The 15,913-nt window shown below is 39.7% G+C and overlaps 1 long non-coding RNA gene across 5 annotated transcripts in view; it reads right to left on the bottom strand.

Annotated features, from left to right (window-relative positions):
* LOC132534257 (uncharacterized) overlaps positions 1-15,913 on the bottom strand; it is a 54,755-nt gene that overhangs the window by 21,262 nt on the left and 17,580 nt on the right. For 3 of the 5 annotated variants that reach the window (XR_009545951.1, XR_009545949.1, XR_009545952.1), the window contains 2 exons: positions 15,533-15,712; positions 9,879-11,070 (listed from right to left, as the gene is read on the bottom strand). This is a non-coding gene — a long non-coding RNA (uncharacterized LOC132534257). Of the gene's footprint in view, positions 1-9,878; positions 11,071-15,532; positions 15,713-15,913 lie in introns of those variants that run through there. The other 2 variants (XR_009545950.1, XR_009545953.1) reach the window with 2 other exon arrangements.

The raw sequence follows: 15,913 nt of genomic DNA on the forward strand, positions 1-15,913 counted from the left end.
AATAAAAGCTCTGAGGGGTATGGTCAGGAGGTGGCGCAGTGGACAAAACATTGGACTCTCAAGCGTCAAGTCCCAAATTCAATCCCTGGCAGCACTTGACGAGAGTAATGTCTGGTTCTTCCCCTCTCTCTGCCTATTTACTTCATGAATAAATAAAATATATATTTCTAAAAAAAGTGAAGGAATGAAGAGCATGGAATCAGGGGACATTTTAGAGTGGTATTCAGATCAATACTCAAAAGTGGTTCTAGAAACAGGAAAGTGGGAATGTTAAATGTAAGAACTGGCCTTAAGGGAGGGAGAATACTCTGTGGGCTGTCCATTAAGATTTGATAAAATTAAAATTCTCTGAAATATTGAAAGGAAAAGTCTAAGATAACAATGTTAAATTCTGTGCCCAAAATTCCACTGGTAACAATTATAAATTAATACATCCCATTGATGAAAATGGAGACCAAGCCTAAGCAATAATATGTAACTCTCTTTCAGCATTTTAAATTTCAACATGAGAGTGAGGGTAAATAGCATAATGGTTATGCAAAGAGACTTTCATGCCTGAGGACCCCAGGTCCAGGTTCAGTCCCCTGTACCACCATAAATCAGAGCTGGGCAGTACTCTTATAATATAATAATAAAATTTTTAAAAAGTGTAGCATGGGGCAGGGGTGAATCACTTCTAAATAACTACTCAAGCTTTTAAGGCTTTAATCTTTGAAGGAGTTGAAGGTCTTAATCCAACTTCATAGAATTGACAAAAGGCTTTTTTGTTTGTTTGTTTGTTTGTTTGTTTGTTTTCCTTTTTCTCTAGTCAAGATGCAGTCAGTCTGTGACTTTGGATGTCTGCTCACAGGAAAGACTTATGAGTCTACTATGTTTCTCGTCTTATTTTTGCTGCACTTTGCCATAAAATACTCAATAACTACTTTATTTAGAGAGTATGCTAAAAATTAATTAACTAATTAATTAATTAATAATACAATAATAATAATTTTAAATACTTTCATGCCTGAGGCACAGAGGCCAAGAAAAAAGAAAAAAGAAAAGATATATATATATCCTTACTTTGTATATTAGTTAAAACTCTTGAAGCCCAAAGATGTTTATTCAGTATGATAATTGCTTAAAACTATTAGTATTTGATGAATTTTATGTGTTAGCACTCTATCCATGTAGAGAGTAGTTAAAAACTTTAAAAAAAAAAAAAGAGCATAACACTACTTACTTGGTTTATGGTGATACAGGAAATTAAATCTGAGATCTAGGACCCTGAAGCATGGAAATCTTTTTGTTTAATCATAAGCTACTTCCCCCAATAGTTAAGAAAGTTAAAATACTTAGATCTGGGAAGAGAGCACAGCTGTTGTGCTCTAGGCATTATTGCCTCAGGCTTGAAGATTTTAGGTTCAATCCCCCAACCACCTGGGGGGGGAGGGGCTGTGTGAAAGGGAAGTAGGTAAAATTCCTCAAATCATTCACACTTCATTATTATTCTTTCCCTCCTAAGCAGTCTCCAGCTCTTTTTTATGCCTTGTAGGACTCCATACTTTTTTCATTTGTTAAAAGCCCATCCAGAGAAGCCAATTGTTTCTTTTCAGTGCAGGATATTCAGAAAGGATCCAACTAGAGTTGGATGTAAAATAAAGTTCCTTTCTTAAAGACTAGTGCTGCAATGTCAGTCTAGAATGTCTTTCTTAATAATATTGAAAGGTCAAAGTAGAATATCTTACTAATAATAAGCAGTAACAGATGCAACCTAGAGTTCTTTTTTTTAACAATAATAGATGCAAACTGGATTTCTTAACAATAATTTTTTTATCTTTTTTTGCTGTTACAACACTCAACACAATTCACCTCTGACTCAAAGAACAGATACTTTTATGAAGTAATATTGACTTTAAAGTGTATAGTAAACATTTATAATTATAAGGTTCCTATTTAATTACTAGGTACAAAATAATATAATTGTGTCTTTCATCAGTCACTGGCTTATTATAGTATGGAATGCAATATCGTGTTCCTATTTCGAAGCTGTATTTAAAGGAATTTTTGAAAGATGTTACTATTCTTCCAACAGCAATTTTATATTTGACATATTCAGTCTCAAGATTAGAGATTCAAGCCTGTAATCTCCACCTGCAGGGGAAAGCTTCAGGAATAGTGAAACAGCAGGTGTCTCCCTCTCCCCCTTCCCTATTGATTTCTCTATCTCTGTCCTGAAAAATAAACCAAACTATTTAAAAACTAAGTTTGGGGATGGGAGGACTTGTTATTGTCAGTGCTTCATTATTCCCGGACACAGAGAAATAGAAAGATAGAAACACCATTGCAGCCCTCTTGGTTGAACTATCTTATTGGCCCAGGTTATCATTCTGTAAATCAAAAATGACCAAGATTAACAATTTCATATGGTTCTAATTTAATCTTTTCATACAACTACACTTATCCCCTTTGGACTTGGCAGGGGAATTGTTAACTAACCATTAAGTCAATGCCAAAAAGAAGTAATATTCATAAGCTTTATCTTGTTAACCACTTGCCTAAGGTAGTTCATCCATTTGTAAGAATTAAATTCCAGGGGCCTTGTAATGGCTCACCTGGTTGAGTGCACACATTAAGTTCTCAAGAACCTGGGTTCAAGTCTCTTGTGCCCATCTATAGGGGGACAGCTTCATAAGTGATGAAGCAGTGTTGTAGGTGTCTCTCTCTACCTCTATCCCTCTCTCTCCTTCCTTGTCAATTTCTGTCTCTATTCAAAATAAAACAAATAAATGCATAAAACATTTTAAAATAATTAAATTCCATAGAGATGACTGTATAGGGTGTGTGTGTGTGTGTGTGTGTGTGTGTGTGTGTGTGTGTACTGAAGGGATAGCACAGTGGTTATGTAAATGAAACAAAAAAACCTCTGTTAGTGGTAGACTCCCACTTCTGCATTCCAGTATCTTAGTGGACGCTGTAGCCAACCTGCTCTCATTTTTGATACTGTCAGCACCTTGGTGGACTCCATTTGTACCAAACGATTTGTGCCACACCCAGTTTGAAAAAAGATAAAAGGTTGGATTCTGAGGTAAAAACTTTTTTTGGGGGGGGGTAGTGCACCAGGTTAAGCACACATAGCACTAAGCACAAGGGCTGCACATGGATCTGGTTCAAGCCCCAGGTTAACCCAACCTGCGGGGTGGGGGGGTCCACTTCATAAGCAGTGAATCGGGTCTTCAGGTATCTATCTTCCTCTCTTCTTCTCTATTGTACCCCCCCCCCTCAATTTCTCTCTCCTATCCAAAAAATGGGGGAAAAAATGGCCACAGAAGCAGTGGATTAGTAGTGCAGACACCAAGTCCCAGCAATAACCCTGGGATTAAAAAAAAAAAAAAGTTGTTCAAGCCTGGTAAGAAGCTCTCTGAAACCTGTTAACAAGAAATAAGCATAACTCTCTGCCCTCCATGTGGCCTCAGTCTTGTTCTTTGGTTACATTTGAGCTGTAAGACTGAGAGCTGTATTATAGATTTCTTTGGTAACAAAAAGAGACTTTCATAACTGAGGTACCAAAGGTCCCAGGTTCAGAACCCAGCACCACCATAACCAGATTTGAGCAGTGCTATGGTAAAAAAAGAAAAGAAAAAAAAAAGAAGGGGTGTGGGAGAGGCTGAAAGCAGCTGTAAGTAAAACCAAGAGAGGACAGTAGACACTCACGGGAGAAATGCAGGCACATGGTTCCCTTGAGCCTCTGGGATCTGGGAAGAAAGTTAGATCTTCAAGGCCAGGGGCTGCTGTATTTGGCCATTGTAAGGAGCATACCAGGTATTGGGTAAAATGAGTGTGTGGAAAGAAATTTGTCATTTATACCTTTTAATAATACAAGTAGGGGCCGGGTGGTGGCGCACCTGGTTGAGCACACATGTTACAGTGCGTAAGGACCCAGGTTCGAGTCCCCGGTCCCCACCTGCAGGGGGGGAAGCTTCATGAGTGGTAAAGCAGTGCTGCAGGTGTCTCTCTGTCTGTCTTCCTTTCTACCCTCCCCCCACTTCCCTCTTGATTTCTAGCTCTCTCTATCCAATAAATAAATAAATATAATTTTTAAAAAAATTTTAAAGAATACAAGTAGTTTGGTTTTCTGGGTTTGTATTATTTATATGTGCATTTTTAGTTCCTGAAAACTCATAAAGTTTGTAAATACAAATTAAAAGGCATGATCCCTGCCATAAAGTGTATATATTCTTGGGCAGAAAAGATAGAACACATAAGGGAACATTGGAAACCACATCTGACACAGTTCTCTTCCCTTGGGGCACTAATTATTACAATCCACTTATACAACACTTGCTTTACCAACAGCCCAGACGCTGGCTGTGGAACAAACTTAAATAAAATACATCTCACAATCCTCTTTTCAATGAGTCCATCTGGGAAAGCAATACAATCCCTTCATTCTGGTCCTAAATTCTTCTGACTTCGGGATCAACCTTAATCAACCCTTACTTAGGGTGGAGCAACAACTCAGAAATCCTAGCTAGAAAATTTAGAAGAAAGTGCTGGTGAAAAATAATTCTAACAATTTCATCCCAACTGTCTGCAGCCAAGATGTGACCTTTAGTAAGTATTTTGCTTACTATCTAATTTTTATAGCGCTAGTTTCAAAGTGTTGCTCAAAAAAAACAATGATGCAGAGTTTGAGTAATCACTTGGCCTCACACCCATCCTACTAGACCAATTTATTTCTCAAACGTTAGCTACTGAGTAAGCCAGGGATTGGAATGTGAGAATTGTTTGTTTGCAAGAACATAAAAATGTGACCTGTTCTCCAGCCCCATATTTCCCAGTTTTAACAGTTTCTAGGAAGGAGTTAGAGAGATAAAAGGACTATGCAAAAGCCTTTCATTCCATAGGTCCCAAGGTCACAGACTCAGATCCCAGCATTATCTTAAGCCAGAGCTGAGCTCTTTCTCTTTCTTTTTCTTGTCTCTTTCTCTCTTAGTATCTTGAGCCAGTGAAATCACAAGTGCAAAAAGTCCTGGTACCTCAAATTTTTGCATAATGGTTTTGTATAAAGGTTTTCATGCCTGAGATTCTGAGGTTCCAGGTTCAATGCCCAACACCACCAAAAGCCAGAGCTCAGCAGTGTTTTGGTAATTATAATAATAATGACAACAATAAGAATAGTTTTTAAATAAATGATTTTAAAAATACTGAAAACTAAAATATATCTATTTTTTTGGAATATTAAATCTTCTGTGGAATGGGAGGTAGTTAACCCAATAGAATATCTACTTTTCCATGAATATGAACCTGTTCAAACTTCCCTTCACATAGGAACACCATGCAAAAGGGGAGACATCATGAGAGGTGGAGTAATGCTGTGGTGTGTCTTCTGAGAGGGGCAGACTGGCAGGTGAAATCCCAGTGAAGTTCTGGTGAGGAAAGGAAAGAAAGAAAGAAAGAGAGAGAGAGAGAGAGAGAGAAAGGGGGGAGGGAGGAAGGAAGGAAGGAAGGAAGGAAAAAAAAGAAAAGAAGGAAGGAAAGACAGACGTGAAAAGAGAAAAAGAAGGAAATTCTAGAAAAGAAAAGTGCAAAACAACTCTGCCATCAGGGAAATAACATCATTACTTTCATTACTTGTGCTTTCCCTTCCTCTCTACCTAAGCCAAATGGAAACTGAGGAATATTTTTTCATAAATTTTGTTGATGCTCTGTTTGTCCTTTCCCTAGTAAAGTTGTGTTCTTTTTCACTGTCTCGGCTTCTCAAAGAGTATCTAAGCTTATTGCACATTTCTTTTCTCCATAAGGCTGGGAAACATCTGTTCAACACCCTTCAGATTGGAGCCTGTTTGTGCATAGTCCTTCAAGGCACTGGAACAGTGACCCATAGCTTTCTTCTCTCTAAAGAGCTGATCACAAGTATCTGTACCATGGTGATCATATTGTTCAGCCGTCTAGCCGTGTTTATGTCTCTACGTATTCTCGATTTATTTCTCTATGTTATGTAATATTCCTTTGAGTTATCTTTTTCCAAGTAACTCAAATACTTAATGATTCAGCCCTCCACCCACATACTCATGTGAGAGAAGAGACTTTCCTCCCTACTTTTCCAAGCTACAAAATTGTTAGGCTTTGCTGCAGCTTTATTTTTCCAGCTGTCAAGCAGCAGTTGGCCAGATAGCTGACCACACTTTTTTTTTTCTACATTCTGAAAACTGACATGCAGCTAAGGGTGTTGTTATGAAATGGTGGGATAGGTGCAAGTTTTCAAGAAAGCACAGAGGCTACCTTAGAACTCAGAGTGGCAAAGGACCTTTTATCACAGTGATAAAGCATAACAATTTTGTTATGTACCAACTCAGTACCAAGCTGACTATTAGAGTTAAGCAGAACCAAACCTATTCTCTGACCCTTTAGAAAGGAGCGATACCATCAAATTAGAATATATTCACAAGAGTCAGTCAGTAGCAGCAGATTAAGCTTATGTGGCTTGAAGCACAAGTTCCAGTTTAAGGATCCTGGTTTGAGCCCTGGCTCCCCATCTGCAGAGGAATCGCTTCACAGGTGGTGAAGCAGGTCTGCAGGTGTTTCTCTTTCTCTCCCCCTCTCTGTCTTTCCCTCCTCTCTCCATGTCTCTCTGTCCTATCTAACAAGATGACATCAACAACAATAATAAAACAACAAGGGCAACAAAGGGAAAATAAACAATAAAAAAAATGGGAGTCAGGCGGTAGCACAGTGGATTAAGCACATGTGGCGCAAAGCACAAGGACTGGCGTAAAGATCCCGGTTCGAGCCCCTGGCTCCCCACCTGCAGGGGAGTCGCTTCACAGGCGGTGAAGCATGTCTGCAGGTGTCTATCTTTCTCTTCCCTTCTCTTTCTTCCCTTCCTCTCTCCATTTCTCTCTGTCCTATCCAACAACGATGACATCAATAATAACTACAACAATAAAACAACAAGGACAACAAAAGGGAATAAATAAATATTAAAAATAAAAAAATAAAAAATAAATAAATAAATAATAAAAAAAATTTAAAAGAGTATATTCACTTAGTGAGCAAACACTTGACTTGGGAACAATTGTTACAGTCCAGATTTTGTTCCAGGCTCTGGGAGTGTATCAGTGAATAACATACACAAAATCCTGGAACATCATTAAAGTCAGAAAAGCATAGTAGATAATTATGTGGACTCAGGAGTCAGAAATTTTGGATTCAAAGTCTGGCTCTGTAATACTGGGAAAGATGGGGCTAGATGGTGGCACTCCTAGTAGAACACACATGTTACAATGCACAAGGGCTCAAGACATTGCCCAGCAGAAGGGAAACTACAAGAGCAGTGCTGAAGGTGGTTTCTTTTCCTCTCTCCCTATATCTCCCACTCCCCTCTCAATTTCTCTGTCTCAATCCAAAACAAATAAAATATTAAAAACAAAAGAAGCGAAAAACACTGGGAAAGATATCTTCCTTGCCTCAGTTTATCTGCAAAGCGGGAATGTTAACAGGGTCTTCCGTATAGGATTGTTAGGTTTAGTGAGTTCATACTCCTTTCACATAGCATGTCTAATTATTAGACTCCATGGCCCTATTACAAAGTATGAGTCGTTCATCATAAAGAAGGAATAAAAAGCAGTTGCTGGGACATGAAAACAAGCAATTCATAGGGACAGGTAGTGGACAAGGCTGTAAGAGGCAATGACACGAGAGTCCAGAGGCTGGTTAGAATTCTACCAGATGTGGGAATGTAAACTGGTCTAGCCTCTGTGGGGAGAAGTCTAGAGAACTCTCATAAGGCTAGACATAGACTTTCCATATGACCCAGTAATTCCTTTCTTGGGGATATACCACAAGGACTCCATAACACCCAACCAAAAAGAGGTGTGTACACCTATGTTCATAGCAGCACAATTCATAATAGCTAAAACCTGGAAGCAACCCAGGTGCCCAACTGCAGATGAGTGGCTGAGAAAGCTGTGGTATATATACACAATGGAATACTATGCAGCTATTAAGAACAATGAACCCACCTTCTCTGACCCATCTTGGACAGAGCTAGAAGGAATTATGTTAAGTGAGCTAAGTCAGAAAGATAAAGATGAGTATGGGATGATCCCACTCATGAACAGAAGTTGAGAAAGAAGAACAGAAAGGGAAACTAAAAGCAGGATTTGACTTAATCTGGAGTAGGGCACCAAAGTAAAAACCCTAGGGTGAGGGTGATGGTAGACATTCAGCTTCCCAGGGTGGCAGCGGGGGCTGGGTGTGTGTGTGTGAATGGGTGGAATGGGCCACAGTCTTTTGGTGGTGGGAATGATGTTTATGTACACTCCTATTAATTTGTAGTCATATAGATCACTATTTAATTAATATGAGGGGGTGAAATGGATTGTATGTCACAAACTTTTTAAAGCACAGACTGAGTCTTTTTAATACATAGGCTGAGTCTTTGATATATTGACTCTCTCAAAAGCCTAGACCAGGTGGAACAAAAGCAACCAGTGGCACAGCTATATACAAGATGTTGGGTATTATACAGCAAATCCTAACAAAAGGATTTTTCAAAGTTAACCCAATTACCAAATAATATGATGATAACAATAACTATCCATTGTCTTCTTGAACCCTAAGACAGCAGGAAGCTCACAGTTCCACTATAGAGTCTATATTTCCCCCAGTACTATAAACTTAAGGTGGGGTGTACTTTCCTGCATGTTTCTCTCAATTCATACCAAATAATATTGCATCCACCAATCCCAACCTAATCAATGCAACGAGTGCCACCTCAGCATGCTTCACTTCAGACTGTGTCCAGAGACTTCAGGTGTGGAATGACTACCCTTCAGCTTCATTACTCTGGTGAGACCTTTCCTTTCATAGTATTCTCTAATTCCATTCCAGGTGGTTCACTTCCTAACAAAGTCCCAAAACCTAGATATAGACCAGGTCCCATGATACAGAGCATATGTTCACACATATCCATAAACTAGGGCAAAATATATACCTGAAAGCAAAAGTACACAATAATCTGCAGTGAGTACCCCCCAACACTTCATCTGCACTATTCTGCCTTTAGGTCCATAATTGTTCAACAACTTGTTTGGCTTTGTATGTTAACTCTCTTTTCAGCTACCAGGTTCTAGATTCCAGCATGATGCTGACCAGACTTCCCTGGACAGATGACCCCACCAATGTGTCTTGGAGCTCTGCTTCCCCAGAGGCCCACCCTGAAAAAAAGAGAGAGACAGGCTGGGAGTATGGATCAACCAGTCAACACCTATGCTCAGCGGGGAAGCAATTACAGAAACCAGACCTTCCACCTTCTGCATCCCACAATGACCTTGGGTCCATACTTCTGGAGGGATGAAGAATGGGAAAGCTATCAGGGAGGGAATGGGATATGGAGATCTGGTGGTGGGAATTTTGTGGATTTGTACTCCTTTTATCCTATGGTTTTGTTAATGTCTCTGTTTTTAAATTTAAAAAAAAAAAAAGAATTCTACCAGATGACAAAGGAGGAAATGGAAAGCCAGGCAGAAGGAACCCTCTGCTTGAAGATTTGAAAGTTAAGGAGAGAACAGCCAGTATAGGAAATATTTAGTGTAGGTTTGAGAGATTGAAGAGTAGTGGTGGGAAGTAAGTTTAAGAAGAGGCCACACTGTCTTAAAGAGTTTATCATGCAATAGGGAAGCATATAGTTTAAATATATTATTATTTGTTTGGGGATAGAAACTGGGAGGGGAGAGTGAATTATAGGGGAGAGGAGAAAGTGAGAGAGATTTGCAGCACGGCTTTACCATTCTTGAAGCTTTCTCCATTACAGGCGGGTACCAAGACATTGAACCCGGGTCCTTGAGCATTGTAATATGTGCTCTCTACTCGGTATACCACTGCCTAGCCCCAGAAGCAACTAATTTTAAGCATATTTAAGTTATAGAGACTGTACTTCACTCACATTACAAGAAGGGGAGCTAGTCAGGGAAAGACGTCTGTACCAGAAAAGAGGAAATTCTGAGCAAAAAGGTGAAGGACTGAGTCCAGAGGGATGGTTACAGTTATCAATGTATGAGGAAAGGAGTAAGGAGACAGCAGGGAGGACTTTAGTGTTTCTGTCTTGTCAATGGGGCAGGTGGCATATCTCACTAGGTGGGCATGACAGAAAAGACACAAACTTGGCACATAAGGAGGGGTAGCAGACAGTGCAGATATTGACTCAGCATCAACTCACTCAGGTCAGAGAGAAAACTTATATAGTGTGCTGTTTTTCTTTGCTTTGTGAGCAATGCAGGCTCTCACCCAAACCCCACCTCCACTTCACTGTCACTCCAATTGAGGGAAGCTTTAGTGAGGTGGTCTCTGCCTCTCTCTCTCTCTCATATATATATGATTCACTCTTAACTAAATTATATTAAATTAGCCTCTTAGTCATCCATTCCAGGACATCCGGATTGCTTAGAATCCAACAGAGATGTCAAATAAATAGATACATGAAGAAATTGTCTGTGTACAAATGAATTTAAAAGCTTCAGGGAGTAGTTGAGATAACTCTGTTATTGTCTCATTAAATCTCCACTGCTCTAATGAAGCACAGTAAAAAATAAAAACCCACAAGCATTTAATAATTGGTTGATAGACCTAGACTTGTCCAACCGAAATCTTTCTCTTTCCATTTCTCCCTTTTTCATACTGTCTTCCAGTTGGTATGGAGAGTGACTAGAAAAAGCAGTTGTTTCTGTGCTTATGGCTTTGGTGCAATCCTGAGTTCATTCAAGTCCAACACTGCTGCAATTTCTAGAAACACAAATAATGACAAAACATGCCAGCTACAATCAAAACAGGGTATGAGAAGCAGGTCAACAATAAGATTCTTTCAATATAATGTGTACAGCCACTAATGGAGGTTTCTGCTGGATGTGTCTGGCACAATGTTTAGTAATCAGAAAAAGTCTGTCTCATCAACAACCCTAATAAGATGTCAGTTCTGTCAGCATCCATCCAAGTCTATTATTAATTATGGTAGATGTCGATAGAAGATAAAGGTATGAACAGGTGGTGGAGGGTTTTGCCTGATGAAGACTATATTAGGGAAAATGGTACCTGGAATAGAACAAACAGTGAAAAAGATGCATCAATATGTTTCTAGTTTACTCGCTGGCAAAGCTGCATCTCAACAAATATGGACCTTGGCTGAATTAGAGCCAAATATTAGTAATCAGTTGCATTCAAATTTTTTTAAATGTCTAAAGCATATATCACATTTTTACATTATAGGTTTTGTGTGCAAAAAAGTTATTGAAAAAATACTGATTTGCAATACTATATAATTTTCAAGAATACAACTTCATACCTTGACCATATGAATTTATGATGCCATACTAACCACCAAATTCTAATTACTGTTTCTTGATATTACTAGCCAAACTAGCCCATTCACCCAGTCCTCCCCCTCCCCAGCCTTGCTGTTATTAAAGTCTGAGTATATTTTTGATTTTTTAAATTTATATTACATATATTATTAAAATCATGTGGTATTTGTCTTTCTCTTTCTGACTTATTTATATCACTTCAAAAGTCACCCATATTGGACAGGGGAGATAGTGCAGTGGTTATACATAAAGACATGCAAGCTTGAGGCATCAAAGTTCTCAAAATCAAAATCAAATCCCAAAATCACCATATGCCAGAACTGAGCAGTGTTTTGGTTAAAAAACAAATACATCCAAGTTATTGTATGGGAAGATGATGTCATGGCTGGAAAAGGAACAGAAAGCTGGATCAGGGCAGAAAGTAGCTCCCTAAAATGAGAAAGGGGTTTAAATATTGTTGACTGTAAACCCCACTGATTTGATTTGGTCTGGGGCCCATATTCAGCTTAGAAGCCTATGTGACCTCTGCATTCCTGTAGATCTGTGCTCACATTCTGTGGTCATGAGTAGGAATGTTCCAAGGTGCCCCAATTTCAGGACCCATCTTCCTCAGGTGGTAGATAAGAGTATGTTGTCCATACTCTTTTCAGCCACCAGGTTCTAGATTCCAGCATGATGCTGACCAGACTTCCCTGGACAGATGACCCCACCAATGTGTCCTGGAGCTCTGCTTCCCCAGAGACCCACCCTACTAGGGAAAGAGAGAAACAGGCTGGGAGTATGGATCAACCAGTCACCGCCCATGTTCAGCGGGCAAGCAACTACAGAAGCCAGACCTTCCACCTTCTGCATCCCACAATGACCTTGGGTCCATACTCCCAGAGGGTTAAAGAATAGGAAAGCTATCAGGGGAAGGGATGGAATACGGAGATGGTGGAAATTGTGTGGAATTGTACCCCTCTTATCCTATGGTTTTGTCAATGTTTCCTTTTTATAAGTAGATAAATAAACAAAAACAAATGCATCCATATGTCAAATTTTAGTTTTTTTTTTTTTTACCTAAGTAGTATTCCATTCTGTATATATACCATATTTTTTTTATATATCCATCAGTCCATGATACTAAGGCTGTTGATTGATTGACTGATGGACTGATTGAGGCAAAGAAGAAAGAGAGACCACAGCACTGAAGTTTCCTTCAATGTGGTAAAGGTAAGGCTTAAGCCTGGGGTTGCATACATGGCAAGCAGCACATGATCCAACTAAATTATTTTACTGGCCCCATTAATGTTGTATTAATGTCTTGGTAGTTGGACTATATGTAAATAGTGCTATAATGAACAAAAAAGTAGATAAATCTTTTAAAATAGACTTTGTTTATTGTGTGTATATAAATATATATATATATATATATATATATATAGAGAGAGAGAGAGAGAGAGAGCATCTGCAGCGCTTTTTAACCTATCATAAAGCTTTTACCCTGCAGGTGGTGACCAGAGACTTGAACCTGTATCCTTAAGCATTGTAATATGTCTGCTAAACAGTGTGCACCACCACCCAACCCCAGTATATTTTTTTGAATTAATGTTTCTTAGATTCTTCAGAAAGATACTTGGAAGTTGAATTATTGAATCATATGGTAGTTCTATTGTTACATTTTTGAAGAACCTCCAAACTGTTTTCCATAGTGACTACACGAATTTATAATACATTCCCACCCACCGTGTGTGAGGTTTCCTTTATCTTCTTGCCCTTGCCAGCACTTGTTTTTCTTGTCTTTTTGTTATAGTCCATTCTCACATGTATGAGATAATGTCACATTGTGGCTCTATTTTCATTTTCTTAATAAAAAGTCATGATGAACATTTTTTTCATGTACTCATTGGTCATCATCTAAATCTGTACATCTTTTTAAGAAAACTATCTATTCAGATTCTTCATGCATTTTTTGACTAGGATATTTGTTTTATTGTTGTTGAGTTATATCAGTTATCTGTGTATTAGATATTAACCCTTTATAAGATGCGTGTCATAAATGTGTGTCACAATCATTTCTTCTTCTTCTAGCGTTTGCCCTTCTTCCGTAGCCAGTCAACAGCGTCAGGTTGAGCCTGATGTAAAGTTTCGAGACCTCCTTTGAATCTGGAGAGGTGGCAGTCGTTGACTATGTGGGTCATAGTCTGTCTGGAGCCGCAGGGGCAGTTCAGGTCGTCTCTGGCTCCCCAGTGATGGAACATAGCTGCGCACCAGCCATGGCCTGTTCGATAGCGATTGAGGAGGGCCCAATCATAACGTGCTAGGTCAAAGCCGGGTTGACGCTTGCAGGGGTCTGTGATGAGGTGTTTGTTCTTTACCTCAGCTGACTGCCAACTCTGTTTCCAAGAGTGGAACAGAGAAGTTCAGTGTAGGCGTAGGGGACCAGATTGGGTGACGAGACGTCAAGCGTTGGACAGGGTGGGCGAAGATATCCGCGTATATTGGCAGGTCCGGTAGAGCGTACATGTGGGAAATGAACTTAGATGATGCCGCATCCCGACGAATATCTGGCGGGGCGATGTTGCTAAGAACTGGCAGCCATGGAACCGGGGTGGAACGGATGGTTCCAGAAATCCTCATGGAGGAATATAATTTGGAATCGACCAAGTGGACATGGGGGCTATGGAGCCATCCTGGGGCACAGTATTCTGCAGTGGAATAGCATAATGCCAGAGATGATGATCGTAGTGTGGAAGCGCTCGTGCCCCATGAGGAGCTGGCCAGTCTTGCAATGATGTTATTCCTCGCACCCACCTTTGCTGCAGTTTTTATGAGATGTTCGTGAAATGACAGAGTGCGATTGAGAGTAACGCCAAGATAGACTGGCTGGGCTTCATGCCGGATTCTCGTATAGCCAAGCTGCACATTAAGCTCACGAGAGGCTGAGGCATGGTGTAGATGGAAAACAGATGATACCGTTTTTGCAGTGCTAGGGATTAGTCACCATTTTTTACAGTAATCAGATATGAGAGACATGTCTTTCGTGAGTGTTTCCTCGAGGATGTCGAACTTTGATGCCTGAGTTGCACAGCAGATGTCATCGGCATAGATGAACTTCCTTGAAGAAGTTTCTGGGAGGTCATTGATGTAAATATTAAATAGTGTAGGAGCCAGAACAGAGCCCTTCTTCTGTAGCCAGTCAACAGCGTCAGGTTGAGCCTGATGCAAAGTTTCGAGACCTCCTTTGAATCTGGAGAGGTGGCAGTCGTTGACTATGTGGGTCATAGTCTGTCTGTAGCCGCAGGGGCAGTTCATTAAGACGGTCTTTCTCGGGAGTAGGGTTAAGCGCAGGTGGTGCAAAGCACAAGGACCGGTATAAGGATCCCGGTTCGAACCCCGGCTCCCCACCTGCAGGAGAGTTGCTTCACAGACAGTGAAGCAGGTCTGCAGGTGTCTATCTTTCTCTCCTCCTCTCTGTCTTCGCCTCCTCTCTCCATTTCTCTCTGTCCTATCCAACAACGACAACAACAATAATAACTACAACAATAAAACAACAAGGGCAACAAAAGGGAATAAATAAATAAAATAAATACTAAAAAAAAAAAAAAGACTGTCTTTCTCTATTTAATCACTTATTTAGTTGTTGCTTTCACTGAGAAGATTTTTAGTTTGATGTCATTTGAAAGTTTTGGCCTTTCATTAATACAAGTCAGAGTCCTAAGTTGGCTATTTAGCACCTTTTTACTAGGTCCTTTTTTTAAAAAAGTAGTCATAGTCATCTGGCCCAGAGAATTTGGGATAGGAGTCTAGGTACTATTACTTATAAATGCAAGACTCAATTTAGAATTAATCATCAGATCAAGGGGCTGGGTAGTCTTTTTTCATAGTTTTTAACTTTTCAGTAAATGCTGTCTGGAGTTTTTCTTTCTTTTATGTTTATAACTCTTTAGTGGAGTAGTCTCTGAATTCTTGAATTTCTGTTTGGCTACTTGATTGAGATTCTTGAATTGTTTTCAGAATAAGTTTTCTGAATTTTGCCTCTGGCATATTTTCTAGGTCTATGTACATCTGTTGTATTTTTATTTTATTTTAGAGAGAGAGAGAGAGACCAGAGCACCGTTCAGTTCTGGTTTATGATGGTGCTGGGGACTTAACCTTATATCTCAGAGCTTTAGGCAGGAGAGTCTTTCATAATCATTATGCTATCTCCTTACCTCTGTACATCTGATCTTTTTCTGTCATAGCCGCCATCTGAATATGTCTAGATTACATGGCCTCTGCAGTTGAGTGGGCAGGTGGTGCTGTAGCTGCATTTCTGGGTTATCTTGATTGTAGACATCTTTGTAGGGAGGGAAAGGGGGGCACCATGATGTGTTACCAGACCAATTATGTGCCTGTGAAGGAAGAACAGGGTTTTGGTGCAGAATTTCAGTCAATTTTCTGGCTACTAAAAATTGATAGTATGTGTATGGGTGGGAGGACAATTTTCTTCTACTTGCTTAAATGAGTAATATCTGCCAGGGCCTAGGTTGACCATACAGCTTTAGTTCTCAGCATCTTCCCCCACCTAATGTACTATTGGACACTTATTAGGA

The sequence above is a fragment of the Erinaceus europaeus genome, chromosome 18, assembly GCF_950295315.1.
Source record: "Erinaceus europaeus chromosome 18, mEriEur2.1, whole genome shotgun sequence".
NCBI lineage: Eukaryota > Metazoa > Chordata > Mammalia > Eulipotyphla > Erinaceidae > Erinaceus > Erinaceus europaeus.